The 22,082-nt window shown below is 39.4% G+C and overlaps 1 protein-coding gene across 1 annotated transcript in view; it reads right to left on the bottom strand.

Annotated features, from left to right (window-relative positions):
• The window catches only part of LOC120767902 (trans-1,2-dihydrobenzene-1,2-diol dehydrogenase-like), a 66,188-nt gene that overhangs the window by 1,893 nt on the left and 42,213 nt on the right, over positions 1–22,082 (bottom strand). The gene's annotated exons all lie outside the window — the stretch shown is intronic.

Genomic DNA, 22,082 nt, shown 5'->3' with positions numbered 1-22,082 from the left:
ATTTCCCTATTTCCAATACTTTGAGGTGATTTCTTAGCAGCAGTCACTTCTGCAATCCGAGTGCATTTCGAGAATGCACCAAATTCTCCAAAATTTATCATATTTTCGGAGACCCCGCATTCATTATAGGATACCATTCGACCGAATAGACCACGTCCAGCACGCAGTGAAGAAAATATAGCGGCGGAGATCAGAGTGTACACGAAGACTGTGGAGAGTCGAGCAACTCGGATTGGAACGACTTACCGCATTTTAGGTCGACCTTTCTAAGCGACATTGCTCGCTCTATGTGCTCTTGAAAATCTGGAGCTTTCGAGCCTAATTTTGTTAAGCGGTGATGCCAATTTATGGCTCCATTGGGTATGTAAACAAGCGAAATTGTCACATTTGAGACGAAGAGATTTTCGGTTTGGCGTGGCTTGTGCGCTGGTGGAACCATTGATCCATATTTCTTCAAAAATGATGCCGGTGAGAACGTAACCGTCAATGGCAACCGTTATCGCGCCATGATAACCGACTATTTGATGACTCAAATTGAAGCTCATGATCTCAGTGACATTTGGTTTCAACAAAACGGCGTCACTTCCCACAGATCGTATCAATCAATGGATGAGCAGATAATTTTACGTCGATTGGCCACCAAGATCGGATCAGGATATGCAAAGTCTAAAGCCTATGCGGACAATCCCGCTTCGATTCAAATCTTGGAGCAAAATATCAAGCGTGTCCCACGCCAGTAACCAGTCAAAATGCTCGAACGAGTCATCGAAAGTTGGACTCAGCAGATGGACCATCTGAGACGTAGCCGCAGCCAATATTTAGAAAATAAATCTCAAAGAATGTAATTTTGACAGATAATAAGCATTCCCTATCAAATTTTAATTTTCTGAGTTCTTTATCATTTCTTATCATTGAAGATCTTCCTAACTATTGAAGCTCCACTTGGCATCTATTAACTTGAAGAAGTTCTATTCAGATGTCAATCCTTCCTTTCTTAGTGGGGGGTATTTTACATAAGCTATGCATTTCTAACTAGTCTCGATACTCTAGAAAACTATTTTGTAAAATATAATCTGTTCCAATGAGTTTATACGGGTATTTTCTAAAGCATTAGCGCCTAGTAGACATATATCCGATCTAAACAATTTTTAACCGGTGCACTTTGGTTTTAACGTCAGCATTTTATTGAAAGAACCTAGAGAGAACTTATTCTAAGGCAATTGGAATTGGAAGACTGCTCTAAGGCCTCGTCAATTTAGAGATTTTAGTGTTCGAATTTCTTTGGAGGACCATAACCCTGGTCGGTCCTACAGCAACGTGTCAGGGTTCTTTCGATGCCTTCGGCTTCACTTAAAATCCAGTGTTCTTCATAGACTACTGTGCTTGTTATATGTAAAGATTTCATTAGTGTGATTTCAATATCGCTGCATAGAATTTTCGCATTGTCGGCCAACATTTCAACGCGCTCTTCGGACCCACATAGTTTCTGCGCAATTAGAAATTAATTTTATTGCCTTTGAATTTCCATCAGCACGCACAGGCAGCTTTTGCGCATTTGATTTGATAATGTACGCAAGTTGTTGACCATTTGTCAGCACGCCACCGAACTCGCCCCCCTCTCGGTGCTAAGCGCTGCTACCATTTACAAACAACAACTCGCGTTTTGTCTCATTAATCCGCGGCGCAAAATGCATACAAAATGAGCGAAACCGTTAGGCCAGCAAAGCGAAGTACCGCACAACACGGACGACGACGACGGCGACAAGTGAAAATGCGCGCCACAATTTAGCTGACAAGAATGCGTAATTCAACACTTCTTTCTTGGGTGAAATATTTGAACGAAAATAAATTTTGAAACAAAAACAGGAAAAAAAAATCGAAGACACGTCTCAAAAGTGACAAAACAATTTGTAGCGCTTTTGGCAACGGACAACGAAAGTGACCGACCAAAAACGTGAAAAACAACAACAAATATATTGTTAGAAATTTATTTCGCCAATATTTAGAAAATTTTGAAAAGTGGAAAAATACAAAGGAAACAGCAAGCACTGGGGTGCCAGCCAACGCAGAGAGTGTTATGAACGTCGACACGTACTATGCAAATGTGCGTGCGCATGCGCAGAAGAGTTGTGTATATGTGCGTGAGTGTGTGGGTACATGCCAAAAAGAACACGCGGCTGCTAATGACAAATTTGCTAATTGAAAGTGAAAGTTAGATTTATAAGCGCAAGAAGCCAGGCGGCCGCGAACGCGAACGCGGCGCTTTCAGCCGCTTTCCGCATTGCATTAACGATCAATAACTCTATACATACACATACATACATAAGGCGGCACGGTATTGCACGGCGTGCTTGCGCTTGCGCTTTGGCATTGGTCAATGGTCATTGAAGAAGCGCATTTTACGGCGAAGAATTCCATCTGCGTTGGCTTCTTTCGAGTTGCTCCTCACGGTGTTTGGCTTTGTCTGTTTGTATTTGTATGTGTGTGTGCTTGTGCTTGTGTGCAACAGCTGGTGGACCAACTGGCTGCAGCGTTCAAAGCCATAAGTGCGCCATGTCGCAGTTGCCACTTTGCCACACCAAATACGCGCAGTCATTCGTTGCATGCAACGCAGCTAAGCAAATATGACTAATTATGGGGGAAGCAGTCGGCAGCAGCAATGCAGGCGTTCAATTGCTGGCTACACACAACAATGCAGCAGTTGCAGCGGGCAGTGAGCAGTAGGTGGTAGCCGCTGCAAATGCACATTATTGTAGTCGAAGATTTTTCTCTCTCACACACACATATATCTACTTGCGTCTCACATATACAAACTATAACCGAATCCATTCAAAGAAGTATATATTATATATCCGCAGACATACAGCAGGCTTTGTAGGTCCCAGAACTGATACAGTTACGCAAAATCTATGCCCAGCAGATGCAACTCTGGCCGGGTCTATTGACATTGTCTTTGTTTTCGGTATTTTTTGTTGTTGTAGTGTAAGAAAACATTTCCCAAATAGTTTTTGTATGGAATTGTTGTGGAGGTGACAGTTCATGGACGGCTGAAATCCAGGTCCGTTTCGATTACGTAGAACCAACCGCCATGAAAATTGGTGCGAAGTCGACAGCCCATGGATGGATGTAGTCCAGATCCGTTTCGATTACGTAGATCCAACCGCCATGGGAACGGAACGTTTTGGACTTGCAATATTCAGTTATGCTCTCCAAAAATTCAAAGGAACGTGAAGAAGGATGTAAGTTCTGAGAATCTTCAGATACTGAGGGATGGAGAACCATAAAATGACATCAACCCGTTTCACTGCAGATTGTGGAACCCCTGCGCCATTTTTGAAAATGTTACACAAGGTTTGTGTGAGTGTCCACAAGATCCCGGACTCTTCACAAAACTTTGCCGAAAACGTTAGAAGACAGAAGAACTACGTTACAAAGCTTCTTCTTCTTGTTTAGCGTAAACTCCGCTTACGGTTTTGTTCCGAATTCACAACAACGAGTCAGTCGTTCCTCCTTTTCGCTGCTTGGCGCCAATTGGAGTTACCAAGTGCAGCCAGGTCCTTATCCACCCGGTTTTTTCAACGGAGTGGATGCCTTCCTCTTCCTTTGCTTCCCCCGGCGAATACTGCGTCGAATACTTTCAGAGCTGGAGTGTTTTCGTCTATTCGGACGACATGACCTAGCAAGCGTTGCCGCTGTATCCTCTGTCTATTGGTTGCAGCTCATCGTTCAATGAATCCTATATCTCGTACAGCTCATCATTTCATCGACGGGACCATAAATCTTCCACAGAACCTTTCTCACGAAAACTCATAACTTCGACTTCTCAGAAGTTGTCATCGTTCATGCACCCTAGATACCCATTAGTCAGTTCTAGATCTCAAGACAAGAAAGCTCAAACTTATTTAAACGAAGAGGAAGCTTTAGAGGGGTGAGAGAACATGATACTGATATAGAATCACAGTCTTTTGCTGGCTTAAGCTTTGGCGCAAAGCTCATCGCTGAGGTAGAAATTGATTTTCGAATAGAACTCATTCAATCTACGTAAATTTCAAGACTCTTATGTGAGCCAACCAAAGCTTGATGCTATAAGAGAAGCTGGGAATCAAGAACTGATCTACTTAGATCGAATTCGAAGAGAACTATTTTAATGTGAAATAACTTAAGCTGAAATATATCACGTGACCTACATACTTTGTAAAAATAAAAAAACGTGCTCAGAAACAGTGAGGACAACGCATGGACCTCTCCATAAGGAACCAAATGAAAATTGACTCGTGTTCTCTCAATATTTCTAATCGAAGTGAGATGAAACGCTGATAAAAGGAATTATTTCGACAATCACATAATAAAATAATATTGATGGGAAGCCACGGAAGCCTGTATATTGTATTGATATGCCACAAAAACAGGTACTTTCGTCTATTTTCTTTGCTGTTTGCTTGCCTGACTCGTACGCGCAATTTTCCATTTCATTCATCACTACGATGGTCACACACACACATACACCAGCGAAACGTGTATTTGGCACTCGTACTCATTACCACCATACATCATTACGTCGCTGCTAATAGCAGCAATTACTCCGTGCCTGTTGTTGAATTCGTTGCTACTGCTGCTGCTGTTGTTGTTGGCAACAACACCCGCAATTTCGCCGATTCCAGGAAAATTATTGAAACTGCGCATGTGTACACGGTTTTACTTCGTCACGTATGCAAAATGTACAATTAGAAAGAGTGGATGAATTGGTGCGAGACTTATGAAGAGTATTTAGAAAGAGGTGAAGGAAGTTGGTACTTATGGGATTTGGATGAATGTCGAAATAAGCTAACTGTACATAGGCATCAATTTACAAAACAGGGATTTTTAAGAGTTCTGGACCGTCTTCGAAATTTTATGAAATATTTTTTATGACTGGAAGGTTCTTTAGACCGACCAAATATTCGGTGATGAGTGGAGTCCGGTCTCGGCGCTCGGTGAAGAATCTATTCGTACGAGTATTCCGTATATGCTACACCTGTAAGAGATTCGAGAGAGACTATTAACTCTCATAAGGAGGCTTTAAGACTTTAGAAGACCGCCAAAAGAAGTTGAAGGCGTTGATCATATCGTTCATGAAGATTTGGATATGAGAAAGATCTATGCAAACCGTGAAGCACGGGGGCTAAAAAAACCGAATGTTGCACCGTGCCTCAAGTCCATGGAAACGATAACAAAATTTAATGAACTGTTTTACGAATGTGTTCTTGCTCTCCAAATGTGACTCTCGGAGACTTTTCCAGGTTCTGAGAACTCAAAAAATCACTCGCTAGAAATAATGGAATGATAAAAGCCGAAATTGAAGTCTACTTTCCAGTAAAAGCTTATTTGTAACTGTAATGGTATCAAAAAGGCGGACGAACGCAAAAATCGGTTTACTACTATATATTAAGTCGTTGGTAACTATATTGAATAATAGAATCGAATATTGGGAAAAGAGTTATTTTCCTTTAAAAGTTTGATACTTTTCTATAGATATAGCATATATAGCTGATATTTTACATACATGTAAACAATTAAGTACAAACTGATTCTGTTTCAGAAATTCATAAAAGTTTCCGGGTTCGTTGCTTAAGTCTTTTGTATCATGAGAAAAGTTTAGCTTTAAGCAGCAGCTTAAGTCTTTTGTTTCATGAGCAAAGTTTAGCTTCAAGCAGCAGCCACTTTAAAGCACTTTTAAACCAAAATAATTGCAAGTTGACATGCATATCATCTGATAAAATCGATCATGCAAGGCACATACAAATGTATATATGCTACATAAATACTCATATGAATACACACTTACATACACACTTTTATACAAACAAAAATAGAAATGTATGAGTGCTATTCCATTTACGCCTCACACTTTCCTTTTCGACCAAATTTGCGTACAAAGTAGTAATGTGCCATTGTCGTTAATCACAATAAAAATAATAACAACAACAATTTTATTCACTAACACAACTACACACTCTACGCCTTCGGCTAACCGAAGAAGCTAGTGCGTTTGCGGCAAAAGCAATAAAATTAAAAAGCAAATCATTTTCGAGTTGTTGACGGACGTTTCCACGACAAATACAAATACAAATGGTGCATGTAGCGGGGGCTGTGATAACAACAATTGGAAACGCACAAACGCATATGCAGAATTACTTTCCTGCTTTGAGAGCGGAGCATAGCCGATAGATATAAAAGTGAGTTCGAGGGGTTTTGGTTTTATATAAACTATAAACTAATTAAAGAAATAATTTAATATAATAAGTTATCCTAATTAGTAATATCTGGAATAGATAATACATGCTAGAAGGTAAACCTAGATAAGTGTATAAAAAACTTCAGTTGGTAGCACACTTAAGTATAGTAAAATTAGAGGAAAGATGCTTCTGTGTGGAGATAGTCACCGCTGTTGATTTTAGACTTCTTTTAGCTTATTGTAATGTTTTCAGAATGAGTTAGTTCTTATAGAATACATCAAGGATATTTTATTTGCAGGTAAAGTTTGCCAGCGACAAACGCGTTTTAACACACCTAAAAGATAGCTCGAGTGTGTTAACTAAATGCCAAATTTCTTTATTAAAAATTGCTAAATTTCAGAGATGTGACATTGGGAACTGTTTGACGGACAATATTTGTAAGCAGAACGCTACTACTACTATTTTAAGGAGATAGTACAGGGAATTGCAGAACCTTTTAGAGAAGCCCGAAAAAAACTTAACGATCTTTCTTAGACTCCGTCATATTAATTTAAACGAAACGAAATTTAATCGAAACCTCTTAGTCAACCACACAAAGCTCAACTTTTTTCTGCTGCCTACTCATCAGTAGACAATAAATATACTATAGAAATTCAGTTAATTAATGCTGTCAACTAAATCAAGCAAACCCTATCAGGAGAATATATTCACATAGCAAAATAACTAGAATGCGAGATTATAAAGCTAGGAACATACTTGTCCTTACTAGACCCTCATTTACGGAATTGCATACATTGGAGTATTAAGTTCGGGTTCGGGTTTAGGTTAATCTACTACGACTGATGATCAAAAGAAGTAATTATACATTTTACCAAAAGTCTTGAAATCTTCACAAACCTCCTAAGGTAACTGATTTTGGTACCGTTTAATTCTATTAGATAATTAAAAAAAGAAGTGTATCTATTGGATATTTAACGGACACGCATATTTTTTTCGAAAGTAGTCTAACTGGGATAAGCTCCTTAAACCCCTTAAGATGGCAAGAGATCATCGTTCACTGAGTTTACGTGAGACCGGGCTGTTTCATTGCAGATTGCAAAAGGCAAGGCAACTCTCATTCGCTTATACACTCATGATTCGTGGTTGCCCTTTCCTTGCAATCTGCTTAACATTGAAGTTCCCAGCAATATAGGGACAAACCCAGAAATGTATTTTATGATCCAATAGAAAGTAAGCAACGAGTACTGGGCCTATAAAGCTGTCTTGCTATTAGTGCTTACTTCTCTGAAAGGGGCTTCTAAACAACAAATCTACCATTCCCTAAGCTAGTCACTTCTGATCTCAGAACACTATAGGCTCTCCATGCTTACAGCTAAAGTATATACTATAAAAATCACAGTCTCGACTTTCACTTGAACTTCGAAAAACCTAAGAAGATATTACAGCTTTCCTTCTCAAAAAGTATGAACTGCAGCGAAATTCCACCAAAAGCTAGAACAGCCACGGAATAACTTGAATAATCAGAGTATACGTCGAAGATTTCAACAGTTTTTCAAAATTTTAATATTTATAATGTAGTTAGTTTATGGAACTATTGCAACTCGATCCATGATCAACCACTGAAAACTACTTTAAATATAAATTCAATGCAAAATAACTCACTCACAGTCCTACAGGGCAATCATTAGCCAATAACTATCAGACGTCTTAGTAAACGATGTACATACATAAGCATTATATAGAAAAGCGCTTTATGACAACCGATTGACAAACTGAAAAAAGTGCCCAAGCACCGCAAATGGATCAGCAGAATTTGTGAAATGCACGCATTTTAGTTCAAACTACAATTATACGAATTTGCATTAAGAGAAATGAGCAGCCAGCAGTTGGTTGGCAGCAGCAGACAAACACAAACTGAAAACATATGCAGATGTGTGTGTGCTGTTGCACTCATAATTGAGTTTTATGCGAGCCCACTAAACGCGAGAGAACGTGCTGGTATGCGCGGGGTGTGGCTAGGTTTGGGTGTAGAGTTTGTCACACTTTTGTTTTTGTCGAAAGTGTTGTTTTCTTTTAGCAGCAGCAGCACAAGCATGTAAACCTAATAACTACTAGTTCGCTTGAGACATTGTTTATTTGTTCAGCGCGTCTTTATTGGTTTTGTTATGCTCTCTTATTGCTTTTGTGAGGGAAGTGTGCATTTGCAATGCGCAAAACAACAACAACAGCCATGAAAACAGTTGTTTAAAGTTTTAATTTTTCTCTTGTTGCTGTTTTAGAATGCACCCAATGGACGCGTTTATCGATTGACACAGCTAATTTTCGCTTAGAAGTCGAGTTTCACTGAATTTCGCAGCCATTGTCCGTCTTACTTTCACTCAATATAGAAATGTTTGTTGTAGTTGTTGTTGCAATGGCCGACAGTTAGTTTTAGAGATATGGTAAAGTGACAGCACTTTGACATATTTTGAAATTTCAAAATATTATATTATTTTTGTTTTAGTCCTTCCTACCTTTTAATGTCTATGGTTAAATGAAGTTCGTTGCTTAAGTCTTTAGTTTTAAGTAGCCAAACTGTGATGTAAAGAAGAAGCAACAGAAGTTTTAAAGAGCAAATAGAGATGTTATGAAAAGTAAAAAAAGTTTAAAAAAAAAACTATATGAAAGTAAAGAACTATTACTGCCCTTCCTATCTTCATGCCTTAAAAAACAAGTTGCTATAATTTCACAAAAAAAACTATCTCTTGCAACTCTTTGATGGAAGTTTTGTAAAAATTTGTGAACTTCCCATTGTCTGCCCGCCTGCCTGCCTAACGTTGCTTACACTACAGCTCTTCGGCTAGCCGCCTTTACACTGACACACAGTCATACAAATTGTTACGAAAAAAATTACGCTACATTTGTATTTGTTGTTGCATTTGGCTTTGACTATTGGCAGCTACGAAACGTGCAAAATCAATGGTTGACCTCTGTGCAGACTTAACAATAATTCCCATGCCTTCCCAGTGGAGTCAAACGAAACCGAAGCAAGTCGAATCACGTCGAAGCGAAACAAAAGAAAACGAAAGTTAATAAAATGTTTGCAACGGTACAACGTAAGCGAGCAATCGCGAAACAAACAAACATACATACATTCAAATAAACATATATACATATACATCCAAATAAACATATGTATATATATATATGTAGTATATACATATATATCTACATGTCATTTGTTGCCAGTAGCTCAGTAACATTTTGAGTGGCATCACACAAACAGCAACAGCAACATCAATATATGCAATAAGCAAGTGAACGCCATCATCTTCAGCCTCAGCCTCAGCTTCAGTCCCACCGTTCGTATGTGTGTGTGTGTGTCTGTGGGTAATGATTTTTTCATTAGCTGATTTTATTTTCATGTATGCCGAAAGGCGATGTTATAATGTTCGCTTGACAAGTGACAGGTGACAATATGTATGAACACATCTCTGCTTATAGACACTCATAAATATATGTTTGTATGTATGTGTGTATGAGTGTTAATGTGTACAAGCAGACTTTGTATGCTGTTATGAAGAAAGGAAGAATATGCTTTGAGGTGTGTTTGTACTGGAATGCTGTAATGCAGAAAAGTAATGAAAGCGAAAACAAAAACAAAACAAATATTTTTTACTTAAAATTTATCTATAAATATTTATGTATGCCCAAAAAAGTAATTTCTATTTCAACTAGCTGCGATTTTTTTTATTTGTTTAAAAGCTTTGGTTCAGCTCTCATTTGATTTGTGATATTTGTACCCGAGCACAATGTATTGATTTAAGGTATTATAGATTTGTGCCATCAAGCGATCATTTGAGATTTGACATATACTTTGAGGAAAATATTATTTTTGAGATCCAACAGACAGCAAGGACATTTCAAGATTATCGGAGGCTCAAAACGATTCTCACTGGTTCTCGTTGACTCTCCTTGGTTTTCACTGACTTTACTGGTTCTTAGAGGTTCTCATTGGCTATCCAGTTGGCGTATTGGCTCTCCCAGATTCTAACTGGCTCTCCCCGGTTCTCATTGGTTCTCCTAGTTCTGTTTTTTCCTGGTTCTTATCGGCCCTCATTGATCCTCAGGCACTCTCCCTAAATCTCTTCCCACTGACTTTTTTCGATTCTCACTGGGTCTCCTGACCCTCATCCTTTCTCACAGATTCCCATTGGGTCATTCTCCCTGGCACTAATCTGCTTTTTATTGTTTTGACTGATTCTATCCAGGTTCTTATTGCCTCTCAATGTGTCGTACCGGTTCTTACTGTCTCTCTCCCTTTCTGGTTTTCATTGAGTCACCCCGGCTGTCCACAATACTCCCTGGTCCTCATTAACTATTTATGATTCTAACTTGTTCTTCTCTGCTCTCTTCTTGGTTCTCATCATCGTCATTCCTAACTGATTCTCACCCTCACCGATCTTCAGGCACTCTCGCTAACTCTCTGCTCACTGACTTTTTTCTGTTCCAACTGGGTCTTCTGGCTCTCATTCTTTCTCAAGGGTTCTCATTGGGTCATTCTCCCTGACTCTCTCTAGGTTCTCATTTTGCTCTCTTCCTACCGGTTCTTACTGTGTCTCAACATTTCCTACTAGTTTTCATTGATTCATTTCTTATTCATTTTTTTATTTCATTTTTTTATGGTTCTCACTCGCTCATTTCATTGATATTCATATTTCAATGTCATAAAGGATGTTATTTTTCATGTCAAAATAAATAGTCGGTTGATTTCGGCACGCTTTTTCCTATATACTTCTAACTGGAGAATTAGTCTAAAACCATACTAATGTATACCAAATTTGGGATAACGGCATGGAAGTTTATATTTGAGGAATTGAGGAATTTGAGGAATTTTTTTCTATCTTGATGCTACCTTAAATGTCTGTTAACAGCTCCTCGATAGACCCCAGACTAAACACTTTCAATATTAACGAACTTCAACATACACCTTAACTGTAAAAAAGCCAAATAATACTGAATGTATAAGGAAACCAATGAGGAAATCTATGCTTTACCATATATGGGCTATGAAATTCATTCAGAAACCACACAAATTTCTTCAAACATTTCTTTGGGAATAACGAAATTGCACAACACGCATTGCCATTGCATACGCTCATATTATCGGTGATGTTAGCGAGTTGCCTGGCAAGAGAGTTCACAAGCGCGAAGTCTCGGCAGAAATAGCGACACGCACGAGTCGCTCAATCAATAAGCGCCGAAAACACAACAAGCGATAACAGCGCACAGAAGAGTAGTCAAACAGAAATCAAAACTACGCCAAAAAGGCAGGTGCAACAACACGCAAACACAGCAATAACAACAATCAGCAGCGAGCACCACGGGCGCTGCCAGAATCACCGCTTCGTGCGATTCACTGTCACTGTCATTAGCGGCGCGGCAGCAGCTTCGTCGAACACAGTGTGTGAGCCCGAGTTAGCGTTTATTGCGCTGCGCTTTTTCATGCTGACGACGCGCCGTTGCGCGTGCCAAAGCTGGCGATTTTGTCTGCCTGCGCACAGCCTACTATCGATTGGCTTTGGCTATTTACGCGCCTGCCGGCAAAGCGCTCGTTATCGCGGGCGCGCACGCTCAGCCAGTCAAAGCAATATTGAAGCTTATGTCGTTGTTTATTTGCCGAAGCTTCTGTCTTCTCCCCCTTACCGTTGTTTAGTTGTTGGACTATGCTTTACATGCGTTTGCCCGCCGCGCTGCAAATCATCTTTTTTCCACAAACCGCCGCATTTGTTGTCACTGCCAATTGCTGCTTCGCGTGCTTTGTTGCTGCTGTTGCGACGCGCTCGGCTGTTACTGCTGCTGTTGGGATGGCGCGCTGTTATTGTTGCTGTTTTTGTGATGACGCGCTGTTACCGGCACTGCTGACGCAGCGCTTGCGCGCTGGTTGCTTCTTCTTTCGGTTGAAATTCGCGTGACAAGTTGTTGGCCGCGTGAAGAAACACCGCGCATTCAGTTATCGACTGAACGCCGTCCGAAACGGCTGCTACAACGGAAATCCTCTGGTGGTGAAAATCGAAAATCGCTTAACAGTACACATATACATATATTTATATACTGATAACGCGAATTTAAGCGCACTAAAACAACAACCAAATCTCTTTACAAACTAAACAGAAAATAATTCGGTGAAAAAAGAATATAAAAATCAATAGAACTGCAGCCGAGCAGGAAGACCATCAAACTCCGCAAGCCAAATAGAAGCGCAAACGCGGACTAGTCCGACACGCGCACACAACAAAACACGCTAAGAGCTCAAGCTCACTCTGATAATCATCGCCTAACAAAACAGACATCACCAACGGCCAGACAGACGGCCAGTTGCGCTTCTCCGCGTCGCCCCGCACCCCCCTCCTGCGCCTGCCGCTTCGTAGTACGCCAGAGACAGGCTCTGCCGTGTCGACGGACACTTGTTAGGTGCGTTTGTGCATAAAAAACAACACAACAAAAGTGAAATTTTACTCAATGAATTGTCAACTAGGCAAAACAACAACAACGACAACAGCAAAAAGTCCACTTAAACAGCGGCAATAATTTCACGCATTTGAGTGCATCAAATACATATAAATAATATCCATCCGCGCATATAAACAAATAAGTAAATTTCAGCAAAAAAAATTAATTTCAAACTGATAGCGAGCCAAAAGGATCCACCACCAAGCTCGTGCTTGCATGTTTGTATGCATGCATGTGTGTATATGTGTGTGCATAAGTAAGTGCTTGCTCGCTTAATTGAGTGTGAAAATACATGCATAAAGAAAAACAAGTGCGAAAAAAGTGCAAAGTAAATAAAGAAATTTGAAATTTGTTGGAGAAAAAATCTTTACGAAGTGTAAAAGTGCGAAATTGCTTTGTAAAACAGGACAATAAAACGCCGATAAGCGAAGGAAAATTGTTTGGATATTTGTATAGTTTATGGTAAGTGGCATTATCTGACTAAATAACAAGAAAACTATAAAATAAGTAATATTACAAGTCATAAATAAATAAGTAAATATGATTAACAGATAAGGAGGAGCTAAATTCGGTTGGTGCCGAGCAATCGTTCATATCAAAAAATAAATCGTTGGAAGTATTTTCGAATTCCACTTCAGAAAACGAACGTGGAGTGCACAAAAATATATTTTCGGGTTTAGGGGTGTTATCTATTAATCTAGTGTTGAGAATTGCTAGTGCTGTCAGCGCTCATCCGACGTTTTCCTTGCAAAGTTTGACACTCATTGCAAAACGGTGCTCTAGTGATTGAAATATACAGTTGTAGGGTATAATAACGATCAGGCATATAAATCGAGGAATTTTTTCGGTAGAGTTCTGAGGGATGCTGCACCAAAATTTAAGATCAGCACAAAAAATTCTATGGTTCCTGTTGGTATACTAATTTGTGCAAATATCAATTTAGACATCTTTGCTTAGAGTTTACACACTCTCTTTTCAATGGTTACTATTCGCTTTTCAAATACGAAATATGATTCCTTTGATAAGTACCCTTTTATATGTCCACCCTGTGAAGCAGTAAGGTTTTTTTGTTCATTCGACAAAATTTAATAATATACATATGTATATTCCTCATATCGAAATTGGTATTTTGTTGAGAATTTCGGTTTGGTTAATGGTTTCATAAATTATTTTACTAAAAGTTGTTTTTTCACGGCTCAAAACTAGTCCGGCTCATAAGCTTTCCGGAAGTGAAAGTACATACCATTCATAATTAAGCTCATGTGCTCGAACTAAAGCAATAATCTGTCAGTTCTTGGGTGCTCCAATGAGTCCTTTCAAAAGAGAGTTGTTCAAGGAGAAACACATATTTTCTCACTATCAACAATATCATAAAAGTACCGTGAATCGGTTAGATCTGGATGTTTTTGCACCCTCTTCCATTAAACTACATAAAAATAGTCATATTTCAATTAGAGAATGGATCTTTTCTGCTATATTGTCGAAATAGAAGTTTTTCGATTAACGAAATATTTGAATGATGGGCCAGTCAAGCAACACGTCTTGATGGATTCAAATAACTATTTTTTGTTTCCAGCTTCAGACAAAAGCAACCGGTTCAACAATTTGCGATGCTAGAAAAAATTTTATCTAATGACACTCCTGGAGAATGGAGTCATGGGTAGAAGTTGACGCAAGTGAGGAAAGTTCTCTGATCGCCATTCACTTGGGAGTAGCCAAAAACGTTTCTTTTACATATGGCTCAAGCAACTCACCACTTCCGGTCTTAGACCAAGTATCCTCCGGGTAGCCTAAGAACATCCGTTTGAAGGCGAGCTAAAGTGAGAAGGCGAAGCAGGATTTTTTTGTGCTGGGCTTGGTACCCACCACGTAAAAAACGCCCCAATGAAAACTAAACAACAGTCTCAGACGACCATGATGATGACCATGGCAAACGCTTAAGGATTACGATTTGAAGGTATGCACTTGGAATGTCCGACCCCTTAATTGAGAAGGTGCCGCTGCCCAGGTGGTTGATGTCCTCGTAAAAATAAAGGCTGACATCACCGCCGACCATGAAGTGCGATGGACGGCACAAGGACTGAGACGAGCAGGTTGTTGTGGCTGTAAGCGACAAATAAACATGATGAAAACGGAGGTCAACACTCATCAAGTCGATTTGCAAGGCTTTCGTTCAACTCGAAGTGAATCAATTAGTTGGGTAGGGGATGAAATAAGTGCTGCATTTAAAACGTAAGGGTGAGCGGTCGAAACTCAGCTATTACATTGGCTTAAAACTTTAACCGAACCCGTACTACCTGGATAGTGTAGTAGAGCATCATAGAGAGTGCTACTTATAACTCGGAATGATCACGTGGTATTTATTGAGGGATAGGAAAGAAAGTTGTGAAGAAATACATTGCCATCTAGATCAAACCAGAGCTTCATATATTGTTTTTACCATTACCTTAGTTGGCGCTAGGCAAACAACAACCTTTCTAATAAAAATAGTTACGGCTACTTAAAAAAAAAACTCCCTAAGGCAGTGAACGACCTTATTAAGCGCGAAATTACATCTCCTGAGAGTATACCTTAATCTAATCTCAAGTCGCTGCAAAACTCTTATCGCACGCACGTCCATTGATTGTCACTCAGTTGACTTGGCATGCCGTCGCCAATGTGATTAACATTAGTTTCACTTAGCCACCGAAAGCTTTGGCGACCAACTGAGAGGCAAATCAACAGATAGATGGATTGGCTGACTGATGGACAGACAGAGGGACAAACAGACGAACAGATAGACGGCCAGGCGGTTGGTTTTTACCACCAACTAAGCTGAAAGGCAAAGCAAAAGCACGTAGTGCAGCGTTTAGTGGCTATTTTATGCATTTTTATTGAATGGAGGAAGCGCTGGTGCACAGTGGCAACAACAACATAGCCAAACACAGCCAACAATAACAAAACAGCAAGAGCAGGCGTAAGTGCAGAAGCGACAATAACAGTAACATTAGTAGCGGCATGTAGGCAGCCCAACGCTTCAAGCACCATTAATATCGACAATAATAACAACAATCAAACAAATGGCAATTGGCTATTGCCGCTGGACGTTAGACGCTAGACGCTAGGTGGCCACTTCAACAATGGCAGCCGCAACACAAATGCCTCTTAAGTGCAGTGCAACAAATGTACTTAAGTGTGCCGGAGTGTATGTGTGTTTTTGTGCTTAAAGGGTGTTTCTTTGAGAGATATAGAGCTATTTTTGGAATGAAGCGAAGAAAAATTAATAAATTGATGAATATTTTTTAAGTTAAACAAAAAAAAAACGTTAGCTCCCATTGCTTTTTCTGGAAAAAGGCACGTGTGCAAAATTTCAGATTAATATCTCAAGAACTGTGAGACATTAGCTCGCGTATATACAGACAAACGAATAGAAGAACGTGGTTAAGTCAGCTCAGCCCGTCACGCTGATCATTTATATATAATATTTTATAAGGTCTCCGTGGTTTCCTCCTGGGTATTTAAAATTTAGCTCCAAACCTTATGTGCCCTGTTCAGGACATAAAAAGAACACCAGAAAAATTAATGGAATAACCAATATCTGGACACTAAACTGACGAAATATTGAATTTTTCTATTGAAAGTCAAATCGTACAACGCTTTTCCGTTATAGCTGGCCTAATTTCGATAATAACACTCCTGAAGCCTTCCTATGAAACATGGATTGATTCTAACGTGGGAAAGTGAGAGGTCGGATATCATTTCTTTGCAGGGCTCAACATTCCCCCTGAAGACTAATAATAAAATTATAAACAACTATTCACATTTTGTTTGGATTTAAGGCCCAGAGAGTCCCTTCATGATCCTACCGCTCAAAATATAGCAAATTCACCTATCTACGTACTCGTTATACCAAGAACATACCCCAACGCTGATGATTTGTAAATTTTCATAACAGAATTTCGAAGATTCTTAAACTTTAAACAGCTACAAGCCCTTATATTTCAACCGAGTTTGTTCTCTTTGACGGCTGATATAATAATTATTCAAGAAAGAACTACTATATCGCTAAAATAGCACCCTATACATAAAAAAATGTATAAGTTTGAATGCTGCGTTTACGTCTACACCACACACTATCAGCACAGCAGCTATCAGCAGCACATCGAAGCAGAGCGACAACAGCTTCAGCAACACCAACACCAACAGCCACTCCCTTTACGGTGGCGACAAGTGTTATGTGTTAACTTCTTTCACTTAAAGTGAAGATGACATTCTTCAAATGAAATTAGCTACCGTCAGCGTTTGGTCAATTGCAGTTAACCGCCGCTGCTTATTTTATGTACTCGCATATGTACATATGCATATATATATGTATATATGTACATATATATGTGTGTTTGTTTTTATTGTTACTTTAAACGCTGTTAATATGGCTGAACCAGCATTGCACTTGCACTTTACTTGAATTGCAGTCTTTGAAAAGCTAATGTGGCTCGCGTGGTTTTCCATTGCTTTTATTGGCTTTTGTCATTTATTACATTTTGCTTTCAATTCGAGTCGAGTGAGCTTATATACATATGAGTGTATGATTTTTGTATTTTCCCCATTTGTTTTTTGTTTTGCTCTTTATTTATTTTTATAGCTTTTTCAATATTGATTTTCATAGTTATTGATTTAGGCTCAAGCCACTTTATTCCGTATTAATCGGTTCCGCTCAGCTTTTTCAGTTTCTTCACTTAACAAACTATTTAAAAGTTTAATTGTGCCATTAATATTAAAATTATTATGGTCAAAAGCTATTGACATTTTGTTTCAATAAAAATAAATGTCTATGTTTTGTTGTAATAAGCCGTTTTTTATGCCTAATCTTTATCTTTAGTTTAAAAGTATGCCTTACCTAACCTTTTTCACACTGTAGGGCGACCCGAAAACTAGAAATTAGGAGAACTGATAAATTTTTGGTCCTCGTCAACATCATCATTGACGAAATAACTCAGCCACTTACCCATTTTTATTATACATACATATGTAGGTATAAATTGAGTGAAGGTGGCAATATCACCATAATATATATGTTCATTCCGCAGGCTTGCAGGGGCTCACACGTTACGGACTTTAGGCCCATCAGATTCTCCTCCTTCTTACTAAAAGTTTTGGAGAGACTGATGATGGTACATAAGGAGTCGCATTCCAAGGGACTATCTTTCAGAAGCGCAACATGTTTATTGTAAAGGCGAGACAGTAGATACTGCCCTGCCTACTATCGTGTCATGGCTTGAGGAAGTCATTAGGGTTAAGAAATTCTCTGTTGGGACCTTACTTGATGTTGAGAGAGCTTTCAATAACGTTCTGCCAGAGGCAGTCGTTACTGCTCTAGACGTCTTGGGATTGAATAAAACACCTCATTCTCAGTGATCTGTGTGACAAAGCAATGAAATTGAATGAATTGAAACAGACTGGGGAAGGAGATGTAAATAGGGAAACCCCACAAGGTGGAGGTCTTTGTCCTCTTATATGGATCCTGGTCATTAACGACCTGCAGACGATGTAGCACTTATGGTTAAAGGAAATTTCCTAATAACTTGTACGAGTTGACGCAAGGGGCGTCGGAACAAATTGGGCAGTCGGAAGTGGTCTCGTCATGAACCGAATTAAATTTCATAGAAGATATAAGATCCCGGTGGCACCGCTGCCGCAAATGGGAGGCATAGGTCTGCAACCGGCGGATACAGTGAAATATCTAGAGCTCATCCTGAATAGTAAGCTCTCATGGAAGGCGAATATTATACTGCTGTAGTACATTGTACAAAGGTGGGGTCTCTCACCGAAAGTTCTTAAAAGAACGCGCATCTAAACACTCGGATATCCTCACACACTTTGACTTCATACCGAATAACGTGGTTCATGGAGTCACCAAACCAAACTTTAGCGGCTCCTTCTCTGCTCATATACCGACGAAGGAGTTGTGGGTTGGAAGAAGCCGTTGGAGGAGAGGGGCAGTGAGCTTATTTACGAATGGATCAAAACTTAGGGGGAAGATTGTTATCTCCATCAACTCCAGCTTTAGACTTCCTGATTATTGCAGTGTCTTCCAAGAGGAAGTTGTAACCATTAAAGTAGCAGCAAATATACTGCTCCGGAGTGCAGCCTCCTTCAGAGAAAGAACTAGTCAGTCATATAGCAGAGCGGTGATACTAGCATTGAACTCATTAACAGTGCGTTCAGTGTTGGTCGAAGAGTCTCTATCTATAGTGTTTATCAAGTGTTTTTGCGATAAGACTGGTATGGTCGGAGGAAATTGTAAAGATGATGAGCTAGCAAGGAAAAGTACCCTAGAACCGCTCTCGTTAGAAAAGTAATATAATTCAAAATGACGCTCTTTGGAAAGTAGGCGTGGTTGATGTCAGAGCACTGCCAATTTTAATGTATACTATCAGAGAATCATTTGGACCAGGAAAATTTTGTATCAATTTCAGAACAAATATATAAAATGTTACGCAAAAATAGGTAGTATCGTAGCCATTATTCAACTTTTGACCTGAGCCGAAATATCCCTTATATGATTTTTTCCCCAATAGACATTATTCCTGATATTTATGGATTTGCTTAGAGCTATTTTGTCTATTGCCACAATGTAGCATTAAGTGGTGAAATCCGAATGCTGTCACCGATTTTGCTTGTAATAGACAGAAGTTTCTGTTTTCAGCCCATCAAAGGTTGAATCCACGCTATTTTTTGAAGATTAACTCTGCAAAATGGGTCAATGGCGCCAAGTTACTATACCAGACTCGCCTCGGAGCCTAAGGAATGTGTGCGCATCAAGATAGTGGAAAACAGATATGAGTATAAAAATATAGCATATTCTTCTTCTTCTCTTCGAATGCCTCGCACTCATCTTTTCAATGGTAAACTTGATACTACAAAGTCCAATATAAACCTAATAAGTTCTAATTTAAATAAAAGCTCACAAAAAGCACGACTTTATTAATCAAATCAAGCAAATATAATAATCTGATACGTCATGACAACCTTTTCACTTTTAGTTGGATGAAAGTTATCTTTGTAAAATAGCCATAAATGTATATAAATATAAATATAAATTGCAGAGTTAATTTTGGACTAACTATACACGTAGGGGTAATAAATAAATTTGCATGTACCTCTATGACAGTTAGAAAGTGTGGAGTGTCAGTGAAGCAAAATTATTTCGGCACAACGCAGCACACGGCCGAAAGTCAAAGGGATTTCCTACACAACGCGTAGCTAATTAAGTGTTAACGCAACGTAAGATCTGCTTAATTGCTTGTCTACAGGAAAGAGAACACCCCAGTGAATAAGTAGAAGCATATAAAATATATTTAAAATGTTAAACTTTTAATTTAATTTCACTTTTTACATGCCGTCGGCGAGAATTTGTGACGCCTGCATCAAAATTGTGGGAAAAGATAGGGAAAATCGCCGAATGAGCAACATTGTGCCGAGCGCCAGCGAACAAAAGCGAAAATAAATCATAAAGCACCCATTCAGAGACATGAACTTACATATTTATATTTGGTTTTGTGCCTTTAAGACGGGCGCATGCTGCGCGCCAACTGACAACTAACCCAAACACACACGCACACATACAAAATGTGCCAATTCACAGGGTTTGCGCTGTCAAGCCGCGCCTGCGCTTATAGCGGGACAAAGCTGGCCGCGCTGGCGATGGGATGCAACATTTTCATGTGTCTAAAGTACCGCTACAACGAATTTTTGGTTAAATGATCGGTTGAAAACGAAATGCTAGCCGCTGTTGTGTGGTCATTTTCACTTTCAGTGCCGAAGAAAAAAATTACAACAGCAATGCGGCACAAGAAGAAAGAATTATGCGTGTGGCGCTTACATACGTAAACCCAAAACTGGAGATTAATGCATGTATGCCCTGAAGGAAATTTGGAATATGTGAATAAATGATATTTAAACACTCTCAAAGTTGCATATAGCGCCTTTAAAATATCAGGCAATTTTTAGTACCAATTGGCAGTGTGGAATGGACCAACTAACCATCTTGGTAGGGTTCGTGGCTCATCTAAAACCTTTTCCGTACTCTGGGTCCGGCCACTTTCAACTGAGAAGGTGTCAGTTCTTCACACATTCGGGTTTTAACCACAACCACCATGATACTTCCCGAGGAACCAGTCCGCATGAGCAGGTTGGAGCGAACTCCAAGAGCTCCTGCTCCCCGTTGTACCAGAATTAAGTCTCCGTTTAGACTTCGTAGCCGAAATTACTACCAGTTGAGCCTTCATACTGCTCTATACTGGTGACCAAGGGCTGGATCCTATACACACATCACTCACATAAAAACTAACCCTAATTCCCGGTTCAATGCCTTCGCCGTCCAAACAATTTATGAGCAAACGATCCTAACTGTATGGCATTTCGACTAGTGGAGATCACCTCGCTAACATCTAAATGTCCATCAGACTTCTAGTGTCCGTGGACATCGCGCACTTTGCAATCACAAAGCTTCAGTCTTCAGACCGAACCCCACACAAACACCGACCTACCGACCCATCAGATAGGTGCCTCTGATGCAAAAATTCATTTAGAGGCCCATGAGTCTGGTTTACATTCAACAAACCCAAAGTCCCGGATGTACTCGTAAGTCACCCGAGCATTAGGGCTAACACCCTCAGAAACAAATATAAAACATATTCACCGAGGAACTTCTTAAGAATCCCAAGCATTTCCTACGGGGTATTACATTTATGCAAAATTACATTTGTCTTACTGAATGGCGCCACGTCAGTCGAAATGCACGCTGCCCCTAAGGACATACGTTGGCCACACTTGATCTTGATTAAAAATTCAAGCGAAGGAGGACACAAAAAATAAATAGGTTGAAAAATTGAAAAGTGAATTTCTAAAGCAACACCGCGAGTTCGCACAGAGCCATACACAATGTGGGTGAAAAAATCGAAAATGCAACAAGCAATGAAATGTATACAGGCTGGAACCAAAAAAGAAGAAGAAAAAAGTAGGAGAAAGAAGCGCGTATAACAGGAAACAGAATGAATTGTGCGCTGAAATGACTTGACAGCCCACCTGGGTGTATTAAAAATGACGGGCATGAATTTCTTATGGACAATGAGCACCAATGAATGAGCGGCATGGTGTGATTACCCAGCAAACTAAAAGTGAAATAAGTTTCATACAAAGTTTAGGCAATTTTAAGGAAATAATGGAAGTGCGTACAAAGAAGGACTAGCATATTAGTTTTCTACAATTTTAGTATTCATTTGAAATAATAAAATATTTGATAATAAGTTCGGTAGAAAGATGAAAGAAGAAAGAAAAAAGTCCAAACAGACCCCTGATTGGGTAATTAAGAGCATTTCAGCAATTAAAGCTCTA

The sequence above is a fragment of the Bactrocera tryoni genome, chromosome 2 (genome assembly GCF_016617805.1).
Source record: "Bactrocera tryoni isolate S06 chromosome 2, CSIRO_BtryS06_freeze2, whole genome shotgun sequence".
In the NCBI taxonomy this organism is placed as follows: domain Eukaryota; kingdom Metazoa; phylum Arthropoda; class Insecta; order Diptera; family Tephritidae; genus Bactrocera; species Bactrocera tryoni.
Note: the sequence above shows the minus strand (reverse complement) of the source record. Positions and strands in the feature narration are given on the sequence as shown.